The 15,583-nt window shown below is 38.4% G+C and overlaps 1 protein-coding gene across 3 annotated transcripts in view; it reads left to right on the top strand.

Moving 5' to 3' along the window:
- Nucleotides 1–5,843: 5,843 nt before the first annotated feature.
- The window catches only part of corn (microtubule-binding protein cornetto), a 162,598-nt gene continuing 152,858 nt past the window's right edge, over nt 5,844–15,583 (top strand). For all 3 annotated transcript variants that reach the window (XM_083128334.1, XM_083128335.1, XM_083128336.1), the window contains exon 1: nt 5,844–6,089. The gene's annotated coding sequence lies outside the window, so the exon portion shown is untranslated. The remainder of the gene's footprint in view (nt 6,090–15,583) is intronic.

Raw genomic sequence — 15,583 nt, forward strand, 5'->3', positions numbered from 1 at the left:
ACTACTTGTTTTGTTTAAAAATGAAATAAATAAATAATTTCCTGTAACAGACCATACCAGATACAAAGCAAGTTGTACTCGTCCCACTGTAAAGGTTAACGTCGGCATATGAAAGAACCGTTGTTGCCCGTTGTTCAATCGCAAGAGAAGTAGAGAGAGTATTGAGCAGTCTTAGGTAGAAAAATGCTACAGTGAAACTAGAGGATGACCCGTGGGCCTAATTGATGCAGGCAGCCACATTAATAGGGAACCGCCACACACTGCCTAAGAAGGAATATGAAAGAAAACCGATCGTTAACCTCTATAATGGAACGATAACAGCTACCTAAACATGCTAGTGGAGGTTCTATAGACATGCCACCCAAAAGGAAGCAGTGGGACCATGACAACATGAGTCGAGCAATAGCATATTGCAGGAATAAAGTAATGGGCTTTCTGAAAGCATTCCTGTACCCCACACAACATTACGCAGGTTAGTTCACTCTGATTTGCCGATTACAGATGCTTGGCGAAAAGTTAGTTAGCTATCTGTTGAAAATGAGAAACAATTTTTCCGTCTCACGAGAAGAGATGTGCGGCAGATGGCATACCAGCTGGCTGTACAAAATGGACTGAAACACCCATTTTTGCAGTACTGTGCAGGGAAAGGTTGGTTGAAACTATTTCTAAAGAGGCACAAAGGAATATTGTCTTTCCGAAAACCTACAGCAACATCATATCACCGAACCCTGGGATTCAATAGAGAAAATGTGAACAAATTTTTCAACATGTTAGGAGAAGAGATGGAAAAGAAAAACTATGGACCAGACAGAATATTTAACGTTGATGAAACTGGGTTAAGCATAGTGCAGTCGAGAGTTCCCCATGTGTTGGCCCGTAAAGGTAAACGGCAAGTGGCAGGTGTTGCTATTGGCAAGAGAGAATCATGTTTGCATTGTATGCCTTCCTCCACATGCGTCGCATAAACTTCAACCTTTAGATAGGAGTTTTATGAGTCCACTGAAAGCAAGACACAGTGAAGAAATCCGCCTCTTGATGAGATCAATTCACGCCCCCTAAACAACTTGATATTGCAGAACTATTTGGAAAATGCATACTTAAAAGTTCAAACAGGGGCAATTGCTGTGAATGGATTTAAGGTAACGGGGATTTATCCTCACAACCCCAACATTTTTGCCGATGAATTCATAAATGCCGAGATGGAGGCTTCTGCTGAAGATTTGACTACAGACATCAACACTTCATCCCAGAAAGCAACGGATGAGGCAGGACCTTCAACTTCGAGGGTAACACCATGGAACATCTCTCCATTCCCAAAATTGTGAAAAGTGCTGGAAGGCTGGTTCCTTAGCTGTTCTTACATCTTTCCCATACAAAAACACATTGGAAATTTCACTAAATAAGGAACCTGCTAAGTCAACAAAGAAGAAACTTCAATTGGCGCAAATGATTAGTCCTACGGAAGTACGTCGACCAGCAATCAACAGATTCCGAGGAGGAAGATGACGTTATGAGCATTAGGGATGATTCATCTAGCTCTAATTTTAGCAGTAATGGCGATCACGAACCACAGGACTCTGATGCCATCTGTATGTTCTGCGATAGGAAATTTTCAAATGATGTTCATGGTGAACAGTGGATTATGTGTATGTTGTGTTGTTTGTGGGCCCACGTGGAGTGTGCTTGATCAAAGAAAGAATGCTATGTGTGTGACTTTTGTCAATAGACTAGGAATGAGTTCTATTAGGTCTATGGCAGAGACTATCACAACTTCAAAACACTGACATAGACCGTACTGTTTTCTAATATTCTGTAACGCAATGTGGTTATGTTTATCAGGTTCTAAAACTGTTTTGTTCACAGAAGTTACAGGTAACCCTACTTGCCATGTCTGAAATTGTGCAGTGTTTGTATTTTTCGTATATCATGACTAATTGTGTTGTCCGATGTGACTACTATTATCAATAATTACACAACATTCAATACTATAACTATTTATGTACATTGCACACACTTGGAAATAAATCTGACTGGCGTATGAACCAAAATGTAAATGGTATGCCATATTTGGCTCCTTTCCTCTATTATTATTATTATTTGGAAAAACATACATTTCCGAAACAGATAAACTTGTAAGACATTCCATTTTTTTGCAGTTTTTACTTCCTCATGAACTTTTCGGAGAGTACAGGCACAGATCAAGTGAGGTATCTAGTAGCACATACTTTCACGGTGGTTAAAATGCTTTCAGACTTAAAGATAAGGTGTGTGGGGGGGGGGAGCTTTTAGCTCCTAAAATCAAGAATCTCTGAACGGCACCATCTTATCATTTGACAGAGATACAATTCTGATTGAAGGATTTAAGGGGGAACTATATCTCCTCTCTAAAATCTGGGGGTACAATACATCCCTACACCCTTTGTTCCTACGCCACTGCTGCAATTATCATGAATTTTATTTGCAGGGATAGTAAAACTAAAATTCAGCCGAGAGAAAGAATTATGCACCACCATAAAATAAACAGAAAGTATGAGAGAATATCACAGCAACCAGATTTGAAATGTACAGTGAAGCTGCAACATTTAAGCGTGAAAAGCCTGCGGTTGCATAATTCAGTGCCTGTCCGGACGAGAAATGAACCTAGGGGGAGGATCATTATGCTCTCTCCTGCAGCATGTTCAATGGCGCATGCTGCGTGTGCGAGGTCGTGAACCGCAGTGACGCAACGGTTGCCATCTGAGTGATCCTACGGCGTTTATTGAATGAATCTTCACGCAGCGGAGAGAAAAACAGGAGATGTTGATGCAACTGAGATAGGTAAACAACCAGTGCAGCAATCTGCTTTTCTTCCTTGCGCCGTTGTTTATCTTTGAACGTTATGCTATACGCGGGCAGGGGCCTGTTGCATTGGGTAATTCGCTGTGCAGGGCGACTGCCGGTAGAACAGGGTTGCCAGCACAAGACATAATAAAATCAAGATAGATTGTTAGGCTTGCGATTGATGCAATGGTGCCAACCGTTCTGCCCACAAAATAGCATGTATATGGAAGTTTCAGAATTACATGAAGGAATAAAGAGGAAGAGAAATAAGAAAGAGAAAGAGAGAGAGATGACAAGGACCAAGAGACACACGAAAGAAGAAAAAAACGTAGAAAAGCAATAGTCAAGAGAGAGAGAGAAAAAGAAAGAGACAAAGACGAGACAGATTTAAGTGTAGTGTACAAGAGAGAGAGAAGGAAAGGGAGAGGAAAAAGAGAGAAAAAGAGAGAGTGAGAGGGTGGATAAAAGATAAGAGAGGGAGAAAGAGGGAAAGAAGAGGAAAGAAAGAGGAAAAGCTATAGAGAGAGGAGAAAAGAGAGAGATTAAAAGTATGAAAAAGAGAAAAAGGAAATAGAGGGAGGAAAAGAACAGAGAGAATAAAGAGAAAGGAAAGGTGACAGAAAGGGAGAGAAGTAAAAGAGAGAGGGATTGAGTGAGGGTGACAGAAAAGGAAAATAGAAAGAAGGAAGATGAGAAGCAAAAACATAATAGAGGAAGAGCTGGGAAAGGGAGAGGGATTGAAAAAGAGTGTGCAAGTGATAAAGAAGAAAACAGAGAGAGAGAGAGTAAAAGAAAAGGAAAGAAAGGAAAAGTGATAGAAAGAAAGAGAGTATGGTAGAAAGAAGGATGCAGGGAAATAGAACAAATAAAAGGAAGAGAGAAAAGAAGGAGAGAGAAAGTGAGAACACCCTTGACCTAACCGAACTAAATATACTATGTATGCAATTAATTGATCGTTTAATATATTGAGGACTAAAAGTGGTAAACGTTGTAAGTGCCAAAAGCGAAAGTGTTGGGAAATCGCATCGTTCCGCACATCAGCCCGTAAGAACGTTCACACTAGTGACCTCTTTACACGCCATTTGAACTACTTAGAGGGCTACCAGCCACTGTTCACGTTTACCACATTATAAAGCATGGCACATTTCACAGTTTAACGTAGAAAACGGTGTTAGAATTATTTTGGCACTTACATCGTTTACCAATTTTAGTCTTCTATTATCATCGAACTCCTTCGATTTATTCTCTCTCTCAACATATATTTTATTGTTAAAATATTTTCGTTATTTTCATTTCATGTTTCACCCTGCAAAGAACGTTACGTTCTGGTGGAAAGAAAAGAAAAATATCCAGCGATTTTGCGGTCACCAGTGGCGCAACCACAGGAGGGTGGCAGGGAGGCATTCCCCCACCTGAACTTTGGACAGAAGTGTGTTCTAGGGCGGGACAAAGTGGGGGGGGGGGGTAAACATTGAAGTAAAAGAAAAGCAAAGGTAGCAGAATCTAACAGTAACAGGATAAAAGGATACTCACGTTGGAATTTTCATGTATTTCTTGCATTGTTCTTCCAGACGGCCAAGGGTACCTGTAGGGGGAGCACAGAGGAGCAATATATTTCTTAAATTTTCTTACGCTCACGTCAAGTTCAGAGTCATAGCTAGGGGGCGATAGGAACCGAACGATCTAAATGATAAAGTTGTAAAAGACAGACTGCCACGACGATCCGTGAAGTTATTTGCGCCCAATTCGATATCTTTTTTTTATTTGTAATAATTTGTATCTAAATTTCTTTTTGCTCGCTTCGCTCGCAATGTTATACTTTTCTGTAAGACATTAGAGAGAGAGAGAAGTGAGACCAAATATGTATTTCAGACTCTTGCTGCTAGATAGTTTTGCCTTAAATCCACAAACAATTGTTTTGAGGAATAGGAGCGCGAACATGTGAGATACAATTTACATTTTTGCTCTTGGTTTGTTATGAGATGGATGAATTGATTATGTAATGTATTTAAATAATATATGTTATATATGTTAAAGAAACTTTGAATACGTACACAATTTAGTGTTATATATGTACTTATTTTACGTCGCTCCATGTTGCACATGTGTGAAACATAGATATGTTGTACATGAAAGTTATGAATGTCATGTGTATAAAAATAATTATATTTGAAATGCATTTATCAGGCGTTTTCTGTCTTTCAAATATACAATTTGTGTGCTTGTTTTCCATTAATAGTTAATGTGAAATTGAACGTTCTACTACTACTACTACTACTACTACTGCTGCTGCTACTGCTACTACTACTAAATAATAATAATAGCCGACCCCCGTGGCGGAGTGGTTAGCACATCGCGCTACGACGCTAGAGGTCCCTGGTTCGAATCCCGGCCTAGGCATGGATGTGTGTGAGTGTCCATTCATCAATTTCATCAAATTATCACTCATCCCCATCTTCGCACTTTAGCCAAAAGCGGCACAAAAAGCGAAGTAAAATAAAGCAAATGAATGAATGAATCAATCAATAATAATAGCAACAACAATGATATTATTATTATTATTATTATTATTATTATTGACTCGTTTATCACGGTACTCCCCCTCCCAGACAAAAAATCGTGGTTGCATATCTGCTGCCAGTTCTTACCGATGTTCCCGGGCTCGAGTCGTTTATTACAATACAATATATTTATTCATCGTTAGACATTGTACAATGCAATAGATGTCGTCAGTTATTGGTTACATATTTGTTATTGTATATATGTAAATATGGTTTGGGTATTTTTTGTGCGTGTCCCCTTCATCAATTTCATCTAATCATCGCTCATCTTCACCGTCGCGGCGATCCAAAAGTGGCAGAAAAGCACTCTTAAGTAACCATACAAATCAACAGTTCCTAGCTTTCAGGTAATATTTACGCATCCTGCAACACTGTAATGGGAACCGAACGGTTGCCTTCCCTTACCCCAGCCAACACTCTGTTGCCTACTGAGCAACTCCCCCCTCCCTCCCCTTCCCCCTTGGACTTCCAGTCACTCAGTCAGTCGGACAGGAGGGATAGAAACGAAACGTGTGCGTTGCTTTGATAAGGTGCTGGTCTGTGCGTTCAATGTTGCACCGATACAGTGCTTCCACGAGAGTGAGAGTAATTATTCAGCATTGGTGGTGGAAGAGGAGATACTCTGTGAGGAGTTTTTACCAGAGACTCATTAACAAGGACAAAACTGTGAAGAGCGGGGGAATGGTGTAAAAAAAAAACCTCCACCAGGTAAGTGTGAGTGCGTGAATCTCTTGTCATGTTCGGTGCCTGTCGTGGCGTTGCTCTTTTGTTTCGAAGCCTTGTGGTTTTTCTTTGTTAAATAATATCTGCAGCCACGTTGTTCTGATAATGAATGGAAGAGAATGGAGGTGATTGTGTGTTTTGCTGCAGTGAAGGGTTCGACGTACCATCTGTGTTGCTTACAAGAAACCGGCTAGTGTTATTGATCGGCCAATGGACAGCTGACTCGCCAGTGTAGGCGTTCCCCTGTACGTGTGCTGCTTCGTTCTCCCCTTGTACACATATCGTGGCATATTCTCCCTAATTTTTCACACCGGTAAGACACCAAAAGACTACATTATCGATGCAAGCTTCATTTCTGTGTTGGCAAGTGCCTCAATATAATCAAACACGTCACTTGGCTGGTACTTGTGTGAATTTTATCAGTGAAACTAGACGAACAAACTTGTGAAGGAAATCTGCATGTGCAAGGGGACCTATAAATATTATCGGAAAAATTTTCGTCGCTGTTTTCATCCACTGTGTTTTACACGAAGCAAGGTTTAAGAGTTGAAACAATGAAGAAAACGAATGAAAATAATAGGTAATTTACCTAGTGATATTTATGCACCCTGCTGTATTGACATATTCCATTATTAACGTAAGGTATACCAACCAGCAGTGGCGTGCCCAGGATTTTCGAAAGCGGGAGGTTACATATGTTTAAGGAATGCTAACCCAAAGGGGGGTTATGACCCCCACCAACCTCCCTTGGGCACGCCACTGTATACCAGAGATACCACTTCCCCGTGAGTGAGAGTCGCATTAGATTTTAAAATGTAACCTCCATAGAAATAAAAAAGGAGTGGGACGGCAGGGATGGGGAACCAACAATACCATGCCAGAGATGCATTTCTGTGCCAATATATTTTATATTTACTTACTGCTTCCGGACGGCAAGGAATCAGCCTCCCTTGCCTCCCCCTCACCCCCCTCCCATCCTGGTGTTCTTCATGAAGTGTTTATTGCATACAAAGGCTCCATTAGAACAAGTTATCGTATTTAATTTCCTTGTTGATATTAAAATAATAACTCATAGCGCAACGAAAAAATGAAGAGAAAAGCAACAATTGTTAGTGTTAGCAAAAGTTGTGCTAAAGTATAACTACAACATTAATATAGTACTCAAATGCTGACTCATATTCGTACACTCTTTCCCTTCTGAATATCATGTTCCCGATCTCGTGGAACCACACGTATTTGACCGAAATAAGCTCACTGGAGTAATGGTGAAATTACATAGCTAAATAAATAGAAACGAAAGTAGAAAATATTCGCATGGTAGTAGACTGTAACGACGATTGGGTTCCAGAACCGGGGAGGGGGCAGCTGCCCCCTCCCCTAATCGCCGCCATTGGTAGCAGAAGGTATGCGTATATTTATATACCACCGTATACCCTAGACTACAGAACTGGTTTGACATTTCACAGCTTTTGTGGCACCAAATTTCTTTGATCATTCAAATTCAGACCCAGAAATTATTACGTGTAGCAATTATTTGTGTATACATCTAAAGTTCATAATTACGTTCTCTGCATAGATTTTATACTACAGGTTCATTCATAGATGCCTCTACTTGTCAATTTTCAACTGTTGAGAAAATCGCTCTTCTCTTCTATCTTTAGAAAATGAAATAGGTTTTTACGGGCTGAAAAAAAGTCTGAATTAAATTTAGTAGGTAGTATAAAATATCAGCGTAAAAAAAGTCTGAATTAAATTTAGTAGGTAGTATAAAATATCAGCGTTGTTGAAAGTTACAAAGTTATTCATAGTTGTCATGCTTAAAACAAAAGTTTTGAAATCTATTCCAATGCCTTTCTATGACGTTCACAGTAGTAGGAAAATTGGTAAATGCTGGCTTTCAAACGTACAGTATTTCACCGCATAAACGTTGCAAATTTTATGCAAGTTTATTTTATTTTTATTTTTTTGCAAAGAAATGCAAATTCATTATGTGAAGCTTTTTTGTGTGCCGATATTACCGGTACTTAAAAATCATATATTACTAGTAAATTGTCTTTAGTGCAAGATTAGCATGAATACTCGTGAACATACGATAAAATTGAATATAGTCGAAATCGACGCACATAATTTCTTCCTGACACTTTAGCGAACATTTTTTTCCGGTCTGAAAAAATCAATTCATTAGTTCAGTTGTTATTGATTTGTGTATTATAGTCGAAATATTTGTTGCGAAAATTTTCATACAATGTTGCGAAGTATGGACTTAACAAAATGTAATCATCTGTATTGGAAGACAATGTGCCCCTATAATTGGTTTCGTTATCTGAAGCGACGATTATGAGGTGAACTCCGGTAATTTCAGCAATGTGTGCATGTAAGTAAGTGTGTACTTATTACGGGCTTCCCTGATGACCTGGTGGTGTAACACTGTAATCAAGGAGTTCCGGTTTGATCCCCGTTGAAGGTCCAGACTCGATCAGCCTGCCTATCTCTGAATAAAGTAGACTTGGAAAAAACCTTGATGTATGTGCGTGTGTGTAGCAGGCAAGACATTCCTTAGATGTTTCTATATATTTTCTGACTGGAAAGGTGATGGTTAAATGTCTGGCGTTTGGAGTTCTTTGAACTTTACATTTCAAGATTCTACAGATTGTTACGATATATCGAATCTCCTCGATATTTAGGCGTCATTTGGCTACTAACACACATTTACGCGCCCACACTGTCTTCAAAATACGATCGAATAGCAAAAAGATCACATGACCAAAGTGTGTGTAGCCTATATGCAATACATTGGACGATTTTTAGGACCATACAAGGAACAAAATTTATGCATTCTGAATTTATATGAATGTTCCATTATTATTGTACTGAAATATAAGGTAAAATAAAAACCTTTGTTTAACATAGTGCTTTGAAAATCTGTCGATATGTCACAATTCAGTGTTTGACAGAGTAGTGAGAAGCTAGAAGCTAGAGGTCTTTGATACGAATCCAGAGTAACGAATTCATCGTGATTGTCCTCTCGTGAATTTCATGAAGTATTTATTCATTTACACTACAATTGCAGCCAGCATGAAACTAGTGAAATGTAACATTGACTGGCAAATAAACTTTAAATGGGATCACCCATGATTCAATGATCTGAAAATATAAAATAGTGCATATTCCTGCATTTAAATGATTCAAGGTATAAAATATACTTTAATACCTTATATTTAAAAGGATCACAATTACATGGTCGCCAAAGATTGCAACCTCATACTTAAATCCGGCTAGACGCCAAAATTAAAATTGCACTCAATTTTGCGATAACATATTATTGCTAGGTTAGGTCGAAGGTTTGTTTTTATTGGGGAGATTGACACCTGCCTCGGTCTTCGTTAAGGCTGTTTGCAGATCACTCTAGTTCTGTTCAATCTCAATGCACTCTCCGGTGGTTCCTCCCCATCACTGGCGTACACTGACACAAAGATCTGGTCTATCTCACTACGTCACGTGGTCCTAGGCTATGAATAGAAATACATTTACCAACTCCTAGGAAATCAGGTTGCCAACTCATAAGAAATCAGGTTGCCAACTCATAGAAAATCAGGTTGCCAACTCATAGAAAATCAGGTTGCCAACTCATAAGAAATCACGTTGACAATTCCAGAATCAGCATCATCATCTCACTGATATGAATAATATTATTTACAATTTCTGATCGATTTTTCTCCTGTATTTTATTCTCTAGACTTAAGGCTTCGCAGGTAGCCTAGCTAGCTAGCCTAGAATATACGCTCCTGCTCCCCATACTATGTGGCGGGAAGACAATAGAGAAATTGTGCCTGTGGTCAGTAATTTTTGCTATTTTTTTTTACAGTATAGTGAATTTATATTATTTTGTACCTGTACTGGGATTTGATTAAGGCTGAAACATTAATTTTTAAATGCATTAATAATTAAAGCAAGTCTAAATCTCTTGTTAAAGTACAGCTTCAATTTTTAATCCTAACCGACCTTGTGGTAGACTTTTTCCATTGAATAAAAATATCCATTCTCTTAATGTCAGACTCAGTAGGGGGCGATTAAGTAAATGTTAAGAAAGGTGAAGAAAAAAGGAAAGAAAGGTCAAGAATTTTGAATTTGTTATTTTGGTAGACACCCTGTTATGTTAGTGTTAATATTTCAAGGGGTTTGACCCCCCCACCCACTCTCCTAACCGCCCTTCGCCACACATTTCAAGTATGCCCAATGCGGTATAAAATTCGAAGTGAAGGTAAAATCCTTCACAGAGCACAACAGCCACTTTTACATCTCATCGACTCCCAAAGTTGAGAGCGAGGCTTTTCCTACATCGCCGTGTGCAATTGAGTGCAGCAAAGCGTTACAGCAAAACACGGAAGCATTTAGCAACTATATGTGGTAATTTTACGAGGATTTTTTACCCATTGCGTCTCCCTTGAAGAAAATTAATTGTTAAATATACGTACTACGTACTCTTGAGATCAGGTCCAAAGTTTCGGTACGGCAGGCGAAAGAACCCTGAAATGAACATGTTTTGTCTTCCGTGAGAAGAGAGATTTGTGAATGGCCTTCCTGAGCGTTAAAGTACCATGCGCTTATCTGTCTACGGTTCTTGCAAATTGCCTAAACAGAAAGCCGGACTATTAATATTACCCAACACTGTGTAGCCTTCGAGGGCGTTCGTGTTTTGTTCCGGAACGGGAGTGTTGCACCCAGGGTTGTTACAGGTCCAGGAATTGTAAATAAATTTAATTCCCGTTAGGGAGAGAAAAATCAACAAGTGTAATTGGCCCGTAAAGAGCAGTTTTATGATTAAAATATTTCGATTCGGTCCAGGAACATTTTTTCCGATGAATTTAAATACGGTCCAGGAACATTTGCTTCAGTGAAACACTCAACTTTGATCGAATTTAAATTGTCCTTTTGGTGCCCTATAGGCTTTGCTGTTTTAGTTCCACATGTTTCAAATTCTAAATTCTATAAGTTAGTCTTCTCGGTCGTCATTCGGAATGGTTAGGTCCAATCAACAAAGCTCATGTGCTATCCCTTAGACCGAATCATTATATCTTTTATACTAGATCCTCCTTCGTTAACGTTAGAAATTGGTAGGATGTGTGTTTTTGCGCTCAATCCTCAGTGTGGAGTTATTCACACAACAGTATCCCAGTCAAGCTATGCAGCAGGGGTTTACAAGCTTGCTTGGTTTATCATCGGGACTTCCCTTCTCTGCATTTTTTTAGTCTAATTTTTCTTGTGTATTACTTTTTTGATACACTTCGAAATACTTCACCAATACATAAATCAGAACCCCACTTTCTGCTGCAGGCTTTTGAAGGCTATTTTTTCGGTTCTTTCCGGTAAACCTATCAATATTATCGGTCTATCAATGCTGTTGCTTTGCCTATACCTTTGCCTTTCCATCATTACTTTCACAAAGTTCCATTTCAAACTTTGTAGTACCGTATCAATCCGCGGTAGTGTTTATGGTACGCCCAAAAGTTTTCCATATGGTCCTTATTGAGCGTGCGAGGTTCAGCATGTGTGGTTCTACTATGTAATCCTTTACAAAATGCACAATCTATATGTGTGTGTATTTGGAGCAAAAATACTTGTAACAAAACAAACTATTACACGCATATTAACTACAATTAAAATACAGAATAAAACAAAGTAAATATATTACTGAAAAGGACAGATTATTTTTTATCAGATAAGCTGATGTTACAATTTAATTTATTTTATTGTATATAATGTTTTATATTTCCATATACTTTATTGTATATAATATAAATTACAAATAAAAACAAAATAAATTATTATAGCTAAATGGATAAGATCCTTTTCATATCATTCGTTATGGAGGATACGGATTAATCTTAATGAACTGATTTTTTCGTCAAGTGTTCTAAATATTCTGCTACATTCAGAACATGTGTTAATATTTCTGAAAAAATCGAATCCAATCGTTTGGTGAAATTGTCGGAAAACGAAGGAAAGATTCGCTAAAAGTTGTTGCTTTTTTTCTTTTTTTTCATTAGAAGGTCGGAAAATTTGCCCTAAAATTTATTGTTTATCCTTCGTTGTTCGCACTGGTAGAAAAGGAACTTGGAGGTCAGCATTAAGTAATTTGTCATGTAACACTTGTCACGTTTAGTTTTATCCAATTTTTTTAGCATTAAGTAATTTGTCATGTAACACTTGTCATGTTTAGTTTTATCTTCCTTGAATACGTAGATCTGTTTTTAGAACCTGCTACTTGGATTGCCAATGAGCTCACCAACTTTCACTTTAGATGAGCTCTTACTGTACAGCAAACTGTCATTTGTGTTCATGTAAGCTTTTATGCTCGCTCTCGGGACACAACTCTCTCACCTCGTGTTTCGTCGTTTATATGATATGTAGGCGAAGAACAAAGTTAGGAATTCTCATCCTGAATAGGGATTCCTGCCTTCTTTTTAGTCTCGTCTCTAACAAAATTCAGGTCTAGATCTCGAAGCTGGAAATAAAGAGACAAAAAGTATAATGCATTTTGAAACAGACTAAGAGCTTGAGGTTTTTGTATATTAAATATCACAAAAAACTAGTGACGTGAAGTTTGTTTTATTTTTCCCTGAATTTCCATGTTAATTTTTACTGCAATTCGTAGTTACTTCTCGCGGTTTAGTGCAACATTCGTGGTTATTAATTTAAAGTTGATGTTATTTTTACATGCATTTTTACATTGTTGTTCTGGAAAATTGAAACAAATTTTAGTTTCAATGGCAAAAAAATATATATGGCTTACCTTTGTAAGAAATGACCAAATTTCATCCATTTGGAGAACTATTTCATTTCATCAGTTACTAAATATGAAATGTTTATTGAATGATAACACCCAAATCTTTGAACACAATCATACACATCACATTTCTCTAACAATGAACAGAAGAAGTGTTATTCCCAGTAGTGTTGCTCACGGGACGGGACAAGCCTTTTGAAATTCGAGACGGGACGAGACGGAATGCCTTTCTCGTCTCTCGTTTTCGAGACGAGACACGAGACGGGACGGGACGGCTTTTGAAAAGTCTCGTCTCGTCTCGAATGTCCCGAAAAAATAAAAGCAAAATTTTTAATCAGTTTCAAATACTTGTTTGCTTGGAATAAAGTATTTCAATTAGAAACGTTGATAAGCGTGTATTAAGTCAAAATAAGAAGACTATACTAGAGAGAGGCATGAACGAATACCTAAACTTATTTCCTATACTCTTTCGAAACACAGCGTTACTCCCCATTTTTTTTTAAAAAAAATATTCCAGGTTAATAACTTTGTTACGATAGTACTCCAGATACTAATACAATTCTGAATAACATCAAGAAAAGGGCAGGTAGAGAAGGTGGAAGGAGGGGCCAAAAGATCGTGGAGTGTCTGCGTCCAAGGTTTATCTTGTAAAAATAGTCTCACCTCTATAGGTTGGAAAGATAAACGGACCGACGGATATGGTTTATTTTTATTAATTAATTTTTACATCAAAGGGTGTACAGAAGTGAATGTTATTAGGAAGTAGGAAAAACACTGTGGGAAACATGGCAGTACAAATTGATAAGGAGTTGTTGGGAAAGTTATTAAGGAGTCCAAGATATTAGCAAGACTAAGAGAAGGAGATAATTAGGGACAAATAATCTTGCATTATTCCACTCCGAACAGCTGAGAGCTAAAGAGGAGGAGAAAATACGGGAAATTTGGAAAGAAATAACTTGGTGATTTTAGTGTTTACAGGGAACCACGACAAGATTTTACCACATGATTATTTGCACGGGTTGCGAAATTATTAGAATGTTATGGAAATTTCGGATATGTCTTTGTTGAGAAAATTCTTGTTGTTTCCCTCAGGCATTCTGCAGGTGGTTGGATTCGATTTTTTTACGTCCGTTTGAAGATTATTTACAATGTTTTTTTTATTTCTTTATTTCTTATTTAAGGAGAATACTATTCCTTGGATTGTAGTAACGAAATACTGAGGCTGATATAGAATATATTTCAAATGAAGGAAGTGCACTAAGTTCTGTATAATCATCGTAGAAGGAAACTTTGTTCTATGAGGGGACTCGCCGATGGTACTGTGGTAGCATCGTCGCCTTGTAATCAAGGGGTCCCGGTTTCGATACCCGGTGAAGGCACATTGTGATTTGAACCCTACTTTAAACTGTGGGCCGAGTCCCGATTAGCCTTTCTGTCAATCAGATGAAGGAATGTTGTAGCTGTTATTTTTATTCTGTAAATTTAGCCTTCAAGTTTATGAGCAAAATACATGTAGTATCTACTGTCTACATTTTGACTCGTTATTAAACACATTTCACAAAGTAGTTTTATCGAACTTCATAGGGAAGCTGACAGCAATGTCTGGGTGGCGGGAGCTTGTTTACGACTCGGGTGTATTCCGAGACTATTTTTCGCCGTTCCCCACTGACAAAAGTTTTCGCTTTGAACAATGGACACCGTTGCTTCAGGGGGCAAACACCAAACATAGGGCGAGGTTGACCTGCAGTAGCGGGTACGTGCCATAAATCCAGGCCTAAAGTAGAAATGAAAGTTGATGCAAGGGAGGGACAATAAAAATTCTGTAATTTGGTTTGCTGCTGACAGGAAGTTTTGCAGGAAAAGCTGAACAGGAAAACGGCAGACTTTGAATGAAAGAGGGATAGTGAACACAAGTTATTTGTATTAATCGCCGACACACAAGCTTCCATTTCGAAGGTGAGGCTATCAGCAGCGAAGTTATTAGAGGGTTGGAAGCAGTGACGACACCAGAGGAGGCAGGGTGACGCCCCATGTCGGACACTTCGCCCCCCCCCGGGTCCTCCAACTGAAGTTAATTAAATATCGAATAATAAGAGAGTTCATTTATAAGAGTACGACGATTTTCACCTTTTCAAAGTGGTGTATTCTGCATGATATCACTTTTCTGCTTATAATACCAACTTGATTAACAAATATTAATTTGCTTCGTCAAAGATTCGAGCGCCGACCTGGGCATAGGTGATTTCTCATTCATTTATGTCCTGTAATAGCCGAGATTAACCTAAGTTTTAACCAGTCTTAAGAACTGGGAAAAAGTGTTGAATGTGGACGATTTTAAAACATCACGAATATTTTCAGGACCACAAGACATCATCTGTAGTACGGGCAAATTATTCTAATCGTGGTCGTTAGTGACAACGCTAATTATTAAAAGACATTCAAAGTTGATTCAAGATTTGGTTGGTTGGTTGATTTGGCGTTTGAAGTCCACTTTATGCACAGTAAGACTAATCTGGACTGGACTTATAGTTTAAAGTGCCTCCGCTGGGTATCAAACCCAGGACCAAAGGTGATCGGAGAAAACCCGTCACTACATGTCAGTTGTTGTGGATTCATCGCGGTTTCTTACTATTCAGGGACTTGAATTTCGAGATGATGAGTCTGAGGAAACCTTAACAAAGGGAATTTCTTC

The sequence above is a fragment of the Lepisma saccharinum genome, chromosome 9, assembly GCF_977018435.1.
Source record: "Lepisma saccharinum chromosome 9, izLepSacc3.1, whole genome shotgun sequence".
NCBI classification, from domain to species: domain Eukaryota; kingdom Metazoa; phylum Arthropoda; class Insecta; order Zygentoma; family Lepismatidae; genus Lepisma; species Lepisma saccharinum.